The following is an 11,020-nucleotide window of genomic DNA, read 5'->3' as shown; positions in this document are numbered from 1 at the left end:
ACCGATAAGAAGCCAACTCTACTGCCTCCGTATCACTAGCATGCATAACCCGCAATGTACGATGAACCTGATCAATAAATGTTTGTGGGTCCTCCTTGAGGTCTGATCCGGTAAACACTGGAGGGTCTAGATTAATAAAATCACGAACTCTCGCACTAACCGGTTTATCAGCAGCACCGGTATTCTACCTCTGAGCCTAAGCAGCTACCAAGCTAGTCAACAACTGCACTGCACTGCGTATATCGTGGTCTGTAGTGCCAGACGGGGGAACTGGATGTACTGGGTGCCTCCTAATATCCTCTGGAGGAGACGGAGAGGTATGAGACGGCATGTCACTCTGAGCCTCACTTTGGCCTGCTCTGGCTGGAGGCACCTGAATGTTACCCTCTCCCACAGCTGTATCAAGCCGTTTACTAATCGCTTGCTTCCTAGTCGAAGGCATCGCTAAAAGAAAATAAGGTGAATATTAGATATGAACACTTACGACTCAACTCTACGCACGATCTATATTCAGGAAGAAGGTAACAACCCTAGATGTCACGTAGCCTCCTGATTATAAATGTGGCGCGCTACACATCCATAATCAAAACTCTACTAGACACGGCTCATAGACAACCCCTAGGACAGACTAGCTCTGATACCAAGTTTGTCACGACCAAACTGGAAGGTCATGACTAGAACCCGAGCCATACTTGCCGAGCACCAACGTACATTTTATCTAACCTTCCTTATTATCTTTAAGGGCCGACAAGATCAATATAAATGGTAGACATGGATCATGAATATCCAACAATGAAAGATAATGTCATGAACATACATAACATGGGACGACAAGACTGTCAGGAAACTATATATAAGGTACGAGCTACCATGGTGCCATGAAAGACTATACAACAAAAATCAGCCGACAAGGCATTCCAAACCATACATGAGTCGACACCTGTCTATGAGCCTCTAAAGGAACATAACTTCTACAACATTGCCGGAACAGGGCCCCGACATACCCATAATGTCTATAACAAAAATGCATACCAAGACCACGGCAAGTCCGCAGAAGGGATCTCGCCAATAACCGCTGAACTGGACAGCCTACTGTGGTGAGGGAGCTGCGTCTACCCGTCTATCAGGACCTGCAGCACGACGTACAGCGTCCACAAATAAAAGGGACGTCAGTACGAATAAAGTACTGAGTATGTAAGGCAGGAAAGCATAAGTAAGAACAGTAATGTAAACAGGGATAGGGAATATACAACCTGTGACATCTGGGTACCTCTGAGGGCTACTAACATGAAACACATGATACATACATATATATACATAAACTTTTAAAACATACGCCTTTGTGGGCATCACCATCATCATATCGTACCCGGCCGTAATAGGCTCGGTAAAACATACCCGGCCATCATAGGGCTCGGTAGAATCGTACTCGGCCACGTGGAGCTCGGTAAAACCCAACTGATCAGTGGTTGCACAATAGGTGTCGTACCCGGCCAACTATAGCGCGGCTCGGTAGAGTAAAATAGATACATATATACGATGCATGCTGGACTCATTGGAATCACATTTTGAACCTTTCGGAGTGACGTAAGGTCGGTATCCTTCGTACACGTTATTAGGATTAAATCTTCATCAAGAATCTTATAAGAATCAGGAACTACCAACAATATTGATAATATAAGAATAAGAGAAGTAACATCAATATCAATCGTTTCATAAGAAGGGCAGCAATGTAATTACTGCTAGCTTCTAAGAGTAGATTATCTTTGGGAGCTCATTCATTACATTATGTACAATCGGAGTCGTGCAAAAGAATGAAGGGGATAGCCTCACATACCTTGTATATATTGCCCAACCTCAAACTATGCAAATGTCACGACTCCTTAGTCTACAATAAGTTAAATGACACTATCATTATCGTTTAAGCATCGTAACTATTATGTATCGACCGCAACCTATTTTACGATGAAACGGACAGCACCTGCCCTGTTTATATGACTTCCCACAAGTCAATACAATCACCAAACAGCCCAAACAACATCATTAATAATTATATTGAGCCTCCAAAACAGTCCACCAACTAACAACATTACTACCAAGCCTTTCGATATATATTTCACAAGTTCTAGCATCAAAGACTTAGCCACAACTTGGATAATCTTAAATATATATAGAGTAAGAGGTTCCTTACCTTTAAACAGAAAGAAAAACTCCAATTTGACCTTAATCTTCCACGAAATATCCCTTCAATTCTGCCACAAGAACAAGGAAGCGAAACTAGCAATTAATTCGGGTTTTTCGGCACTAGAATTACTTTAGAAGACTTGAAATAACCTAGGGTTGATATCAAAAACTTGAAGGTGTATTTGCAGAACATAAAACACTTAAAAAAACCTCCCACACGAGCTGGAACTACACAAAAATCAGCAACAACAAGAAGAACAAGAAACTTACTAGCGCCATGGGATTCCCGACATTTGATTTGTGTTGTTTGCCCTTTGTTTGGATCTTGGATCATGAGAGAACCTTGAGAGACTGTTTTTAGGGTTATAAGGTCCGAATATACTGAAAAATAATGACTTAAAATGGGGTTGAGGTATCTTATATATGTCCATATGTCTTAAACCGCCTTTGTGGGCCCCATAGAGAGCAGCTTGGCGCACTCTCACGAAAATGCGAATATCTCTCTATTCCAAGATCGTATCGACGAACGGTTTAATGCGTTGGAAACTAGGCTCATAGATCTTCAATTTGATAGGTAGATAACCCCATAATTCCAAGCACATGGGGAGAAAAATGCAGTAACATTTAACCTAAAGTTTAAGTAAAATTATAAACCTAAGTTGCGACAACTTTTATCGACTTTTGTTTCATAACTCGCTTGACTTCAAGACATATGATACGGATATTATATGATTCAAATACATTAAAACAAGACCTCTTGGGACATTTAATCACCTCTAGTGTTACCCGAAAATACGGGTTACAACATCCTTGATTCGTTTAACTTCTAATACTTGTTAACCACTCTTATACACCCTTGTATCGTTTAAGACCAATAGGATTAACTTTTTATCATCTCAAAGATAATCTCTTCTTGGATTTACGTCGACTAACTTACGGCGTGATCTATGGTATGCGAATTTGGGTTGTAACAGAGGAGTTCCCCCATACAAGGTTAGGCAAGCCACTTACCTCGAACCAAGCTCAATCAATCAATCACAATGCCTATCCCATGAATATTTGGCTCCGAGTGGCCCAAATCTAGCCAAAATCAATTACATGGCATAAATATAACTACAAGAAACAAATCTAGCTAATGAAATCAAAGCTAACGCAAGAAATTGAAAAATGGCTCAAAAAGCCTCCCCAGGCCCACGTCTCAGAATTGGATAAAAGTCATAAAATACAATCACCCATTCACTCACGAGTTCACTCGTACCAAAATTAATCAAATCCGATACCAAAATCTCGATCAAAACCCCAAAATTCGGCCTAAGAACTTTTCTCATTTTTTCCAAAATTTTCACCCCAAATCTGAAATTAAATGATGAATTCAAGCATAGATTAGTGGAATATGGTTATAAAGGAGTTAGGAATCATTACCCAATGACTTCCTCTGAAAATCTCTCGAAATTTCGTCTTCTACCGAGCTCCCAGTTCAATTTTGTGATATGAACTCAAAACCCTCATTTTCGAACCTTAAATTCTGCCCAGGTATGCCCTTCTTCGCTAACGCGGTCAAAGCCTCGTGTTCGCGAAGCACAAGCTGCTTCAGACCAAAAATATACTCATCGCGAACGCGATGCACTGGTCACGAACACGAAGCTCAACTAGCCTGACCCTACGCGAACGCGGGACACTCATCGCGAACACGTAGGCTATCATGCTTGGAACCCATCTGACCGTTGACTCTACGCGAACACGAGGTCCTTATCGTGAACGCGTAGCCTTTGTGTTCCATGCCTTTACTAATGCGAGAATGACGTCGTGAACGTAAAGTACAAACTTAACTGCCTTTCCCAGATGCTCTACGCGATCGCGAGACCTCTCTCGCGAACGCGATGAAGGATTGTCTGCAACAAAAACACCAGAAATTTGTTATCTTTCAAGTCCAAAAGCTAGTCCGTTAAGCACCCGAAACACAACCGAGGCCCCCGAGACCTCAACCAAACATACTAACCAATCCTAAAATACCATACGAACTTAGTCGAGCCCTCAAATCACATCAAACAACGCTAAAATCACAAATCACCCTCCAATTCAAACTTAAAGAACTTGAAACTTCAAAATTCTACAACCGATGCTGAAACCTATCAAACCACGTCCGATTGACCCCAAATTTTGCACACAAGTCATAATCAACACTACCGACCTACTCCAACTTCCGGAATCGGATTCCGACCCCGATATCAAAAATTCCACTACCGGTCCAAAACTTCAAAAATTCGACTTTCGCCACTTCAACCCTAAATGAGCTACAGACCTCCAAAACAAAATCCGAACACTCTCCTAAACCCAAAATCACCCAACGGAGCTAACGGAATCGACGGAACTCTATTTTGGAGTCGTTTTCACATAGTTTCGACTACGGTCCAAATTCTAAGTCTTAAACCTCCATGTAGGGACTAAGTGCCACAAAACACTCCCCAAAAACCAAAATGAAACCTCCCGGCAAGTCACAATTGCAGAAATAGATACGGGAAAAATAGTTAATAGGGGATCGGGGCTCAAACTCTCAAAATGACCGGCTGTGTCGTTACATCCTCCCTCTCTTAAAATAATCATTCATCCTCAAATGAGTATAGAGACATACCTGAAGTGGTGAAAAAATGAGGATAATGGCTGCGCATATCCTGCTCGGTCTCCCAAGTCGCCTCTTTGATCGGCTGATCCTGCCACTGAACCTTTACTGATGCTATGTTCTTTGACCTCAACTTCCGAACCTGCCTGTCAAAAATAGCCACTGGCTCCTCAACATAGGATAGATCCTTGTCCAACTGGAATGAGCTGAAATCTAACACATGAGACGGATCGCCGTGATACCTCCGGAGCATCGAAACATGAAATACGGAATGAACTTCTGCTCGGCTGGGAGGTAAGGCAAGCTCATAAGGAACCTCCCTAACTCGCAGCAACACCTCAAAGGGGCCAATAAACCTTAGGCTCAGCTTGCCCCTCTTTCCGAACCTCATAACGCCCTTCATAGGCGAAACCCGAAGCAAGACCCGCTCTTCAACCATGAATGCAACATCGCGAACCTTCCGGTCCGCATAGCTCTTCTGTCTGGACTGGGCTATGTGAAGTCTGTCCTGAATCACCTTCACCTTCTCCAAGGCATCCTAAACCAAGTCCGTACCCAATAATCTGGCCTCGCCCAGCTCGAACCAACCCAATGGGGACCAACATCGCCTACCATATAGAGCCTCATACTGTACCATCTGAATGCTGGACTGATAACTGCTGTTGTAGGCAAACTCCGCAAGTGCCAAGAACTGATCCCAAGAACATCCAAACTCCATCATACACGCACGGAGCATATCTTCAAGAATCTGAATAGTGCGCTCGGATTGCTCGTCTGTCTGAGGGTGAAAAGTTGTGCTCAACTCCACCCGAGTACCCAACTCCTGTTGTACGACTCTCCAGAACCGCGATGTAAACTGCGTGCCCCGGTCAGAGATGATAGATACCGGTATGCCATGAAGTCTGACAATCTCACGAATGTAAATTCGAGCCAGTTGCTTGGATGAATAGGTAGTCATCACAGGAATGAAATGAGCTGACTTGGTCAGCCTGTCCATAATCACCCAAACTGCATCAAACTTCCGCCGAGTCCGTGGGAGTTCAACAACGAGGTCTATAGTGATCCGCTCCTATTTCCACTCCGGAATCTCTATCGTTTGAAGCAACCCACCCGGTCGTTGATGCTCACACTTCACCTGCTGGCAATTTAGACATCTAGCCACATACTCTACTATGTCCTTCTTCATCCTCCTCCACCAATAATGCTGCCTTAGGTCCGGATACATCTTCGCAAGCTGTGAGCCTCCTGGAGAATCAACTCACGCAAACCGTCCACATTGGGCACACATAACCTGCCCTGCATCCTCAATGCACCATCCTCCCCAATAGTGACCTCCTTAGCATCCCCGTGCTGGACCGTGTCCTTAAGGACAAGCGGATGGGGGTCATTATACTGACGCTCCCTGATACGATCATAAAGAGAAGACCGAGAGACCACACCGGCTGGCTAAGGCCTGAACATCCAATGCCATAGGCCTCTCTGTTGCTTGTAGATATGCTAAACTTCCCAAACTCTCTGCCCGATGACTCAAAGCATTGGCCACTACATTGGCCTTCCCGAGATGGTACAAAATGGTAATGTCATAATCCTTAAGCAGCTCTAACCACCTCCTCTGCTGCAAATTAAGATCCTTCTGCTTGAACAGATGCTGCAAACTCCGGTGATCAGTGTAGATCGCACAAAGAACACCCTACAAATAGTGCCTCCAAATCTTCAAGGCATGAACAATAGCTGCTAGCTCAAGGTCGTGGCTGGGATAGTTCTTTTCATGCACCTTCAGCTGTCTGGACATGTAGGCAATTACCCTACGGTCCTGCATCAACACCGTGCTGAGGCCAACTCGCGACGCATCACAATAAACTATATAAGACCCCGAACCTGAAGGCAATACCAATACTGGGGCTGTAGTCAAAGCTGTCTTGAGCTTCTGAAAGCTCTCCTCACACTCCTCTGTCCACCTGAACGGAGCACCTTTCTGGGTCAGCCTGGTCATAGGTGCTGCAATAGAAGAAAACCCCAAACAAACTGACGGTAATACCCTACCAAACCAAGGAAGCTCCGGATCTCTGTCGATGAGGACGATATGGGCCAACTCTGCACTGCTTCCACCTTCTTCGAACCCACCATGATCCCCTCACTCGACACAATATGACCCAAGAATGCCACGGAATCTAACCAGAATTCACATTTTGAGAACTTTGCATACAACTTGTTTTCTCTCAAAGTCTGAAGCACTGTCCTCAGGTGCTACTCATGATCCTCCCGAGTCCGGGAATACACTAGAATGTCGTCAATGAATACGATGATGAAAGAACCAATATAGGGCCGGAACACACTGTTCATCAAGTGCTTAAAGGCTGCTCGGGCATTGGTCAGCCCAAATGACATCACAAGGAACTTGTAATGCCCATACCGAGTCTTGAAAGCAGTCTTCGGGATATCTGGCTCCCGAATCTTCAACTGATGATAGCCTGAACGCAAATCAATCTTTGATAATACTTTGGCACCCTGTAACTGATCAAATAGGTCATCAATACGAGGCAAAGGATAGTTGTTCTTCACTGTGACTTTGTTCAACTGGAGATAATCAATACACATACGCATAGAACCATCTTTTTTCTTAAAAAACAATATAGGAGCACCGCAATGTGACACACTGGGCCGAATGAAGCCCTTATCAAGCAACTCCTGCAACTTCTCCTTCAACTCCTTCAACTTACGAGGAGCCATACGGTATGGAGGAATAGAGATGGTGATAACAACACGATAGGGGTCCAAGAATTACTACAGAAAATCAAGAAATATGCGGAAGCTAGAAGAAAATAAAGAAACAAAAAACAACGAAAAAATAAAGATAGATTGAATTCAAGAAGCCTATTCTTGAAGTTGAATCCTAACAACAACAATTAGCTAACAAAGAACTAATAGCCTTTGGTAGAGAATTAAACACAAGAGATAGATTGTGAAACCCGACCCTTTAGAATAACAAGAACAACAATAAGCCTAAACTTATCACCTTTCTTGAATATCTAGAAGTGATCTAAGATTTCGAAAGAGTTTAATCTTACCACCTTAAGTTGAGTCTTGAAGGTTGAAGAATAAATCCAAGAGTAGCCACACACAAGAGTGCAAGAAAAATCTCACAATATTTATTGATATTATCTATAATAATCTAAAATCTAAAAACAAAGAAGACACCCCTTTATATAGAGAGGGGGTCACGAAATTCCTACCTAAAAACAAGGAAATAAAGTCCTAAACTACTTTCGACAAGAAGTCCAAATACCTTAGGAAAAGGAAAAAACACTAGGAAACAAAAACCAAGTCAATCTTGGAAAGTAACTCCAACAATCATAGGAAAAGGAAAACATAACCTTAACTACCTAGGAAATCAATAAATATAGTACCAAAATATATGAAAATAAGTTAAAACCAATATTGGATAGAATCTTGAAAGTTCCAAACCAATCATGGATAGGATCTTGGAAATCTTGAAGGCAACTTGTAAGTAACTTGGCACCAACTTGTTCCGAACTTCTATCACGCCTATTGAACCTTTCTTGGGCAGCAAGTAAATCCTTTTTATTTTATAAAAATGTGGCGTCATGAGGACTTATTGTGCTGCAAGTTTGGACATATTTTTAGGTGCCAAATAGGTCCAATAGTGGCATGATTTGGACCTTCTTCAGAGGATGTCTCTTGGGATCTAATCCACCTTTTATTGGACATGAATTTGGACCATAAAATAATTATAATACCTAGACAACTCATATCCTTTTATCCTTGAGCTCTCCATCCTAATTAACAACTTTTTTATTTGCACTTGAAGTCTAATGACCTTGTTTTGCAACTCTTTAGCTTGACATCTTGTTAAAGGCCCTCTTTGAGATTCCAAAGCTTCATTATTGTCCTTGAATAGATTTGAGCTTCCTAGGAAGTTATCATTCCCCTTTTCTTGAAAAACATTCGTCCTCGAATTTCGACCTTGTAAGAAAAAGAAGTCACGCACTAGTAAAGATAGTAGGAATAAAACAAGATAGTGACCATGTGTGCACTTAACCCCATTAAGCCTAATAGGTGTAAATACTCCTTCATAAAGCATATGGACATCATCATCCTAATAAAATTTATGCCTACTTAGAGTTGTCCAATAAAAACCTCTCTTAGATGCACTATGTAATAAAATTTGCAATGCGATCTTGTCAATAAGGTAGTCCAAACATGTGCTTGCCAAAGAAATTACAAAAAATTGGTCATGCATCCATTTAACACAAGTATCTCTGCCATATGTATCAAATAAGACACTATTGTGATATAGCCAAGTATCAATTATAAATCCCATGGATTCTTCTACATGTAAGTTATTCAAATAAGTACATAAATTCTCAAAAAGGTCAGAAGAACCCATAAATTCCAAAATATAAATTTCAATACATTCAAGCTCATGATTATAACTTTCCCCAATAATATTCGCAACATCAATGGATTCTACATGATTGCTCAAACTGTCATAGAAAGAGTCATAGATAGGTTCATGAAAGAGTATTTGATCACTAACGTCACAATAATCATGCATATCCTCTTTACTAGTAGCAAACACTTTTATAGGCTCACAATCAACATGACTAGAGGAATGACTTCCCATCAAACAACAAAACTCACATTCTAGCAGTTTATCACATGAAAACTCATTAGACACTTGAATAAGAGAAGAAAGAACATTTAACTCATTAGCAAGCCTCTTCTCAGAAATTTCATGCCTCTTTCCACCAAGTTGGAATACATAATCATCTATGTTAGCTCAATTTCAAAAGGAAGCAAATTACTCATGCACTTTAACTTAGATATTATAGTTAATGACTTGATATGCATCAAAATATCATCATCCACAAAAATTATAAAGTCACCAACATAAGAAATAAGAGTAAAGTTTATTACCTCCAAAAATACCTTAGGTGTTCTAGAAAGGCCAAGAATGTGAATGAACCAATTATACATACCATACTTGGACTTATTTACTAATGGAACAACATCACCTTTTATTCTCTTATGCAATGGCTCTAACTTAGCAATGCCTTTAGGGAACTCCATGTTATAAACATGTAAATAAGGATCAAAATAGTCAAAAGGTTCAACAACAAAGAAATTAACCAAGCTATCATCTCTTGTGCCTCACCTCCCCTTTCAAAAGGTCTTTCTACATATAGCTGCACAAAATTGCAAGAACTAAAACAAAAAAGAGTTAATAGGTTAGGAAGTAAAGAAAATATTTTCTTGCTTACACTCTCTTTGGCTTTTATCACAAGACTAACTTTTCCCTCACCCTTAGCCTCTTTTCTCTCACTAAAGTTTTTTTCTTCTTCTTTACTCAAACCCTCTTATTTTTCTCTCTCTCTACCTTAAAGACTTTTCTTATCTCATTGCCTTCTCTCTTTTTTTTCCCCTCAAGCTCACTCTTTTTTCTCAATTGACATCCAATTCTCTTCACTCAATACAACCTCTACTTTTCCCTCTGTTGGGATGCCAACCTGCACTCCCTTACTCCTCTCATTCTTTTCTCTCTCATATTTTTCCATATTCTCTTTAACAGTCTTTTCATCTTCATAAATTTGTGAGGGAGTCAAAGGTCCAAGAATAAGTTTCTTCCCGTTAACCTCAAAAGAGTATCTATTTTTTTCCATATTATATGAAGCTCTTCTATAGGCATACCATGGCTTTCCCAACAAGATATGATAATTATTCATGGGAATCACATCATATTAGATCACATCCTCATACCTTCCAAGAGAGAATAGTAATAACACTCTTTTATCTACCTTTACTCCTCTCAACATGTAGGGTTCAATATGCTCAACACAAGGCAAGTTCAATTTTTTAACCATATAAGTGCTAATTGAGTTATAGCCAAACTCTTTGTCAATTCTAAGGGCACAAATCGCAGACATCACTTTAGCTCTTGTTTGAAAAATAATTTTACCATTGTCTTCCTTCCATTCGGTATACTATAAGTTCGACTTTTCAAGTTGTTGAGTCATAGCTCGCCTCCTTTACTATAACTACCTGTTTGAAACATCTTGAACAAAAATTAGAATAATTATGTATCTCTCAAACTTTGGCTTTTTTCTCTAATGTTCTCGCCTCTCTTGCCTTTTTCCACTCAAAGTAACTCTTGGTCATTAAACTTTAGATTTATTAATAAACCTTACTAGTCACAAC

Source organism: Nicotiana tabacum, chromosome 23 (assembly GCF_000715075.1).
Source record: "Nicotiana tabacum cultivar K326 chromosome 23, ASM71507v2, whole genome shotgun sequence".
NCBI classification, from domain to species: domain Eukaryota; kingdom Viridiplantae; phylum Streptophyta; class Magnoliopsida; order Solanales; family Solanaceae; genus Nicotiana; species Nicotiana tabacum.
The sequence above is the reverse complement of the archived record's forward strand: the minus strand, read 5'-3'. Positions refer to the sequence as shown.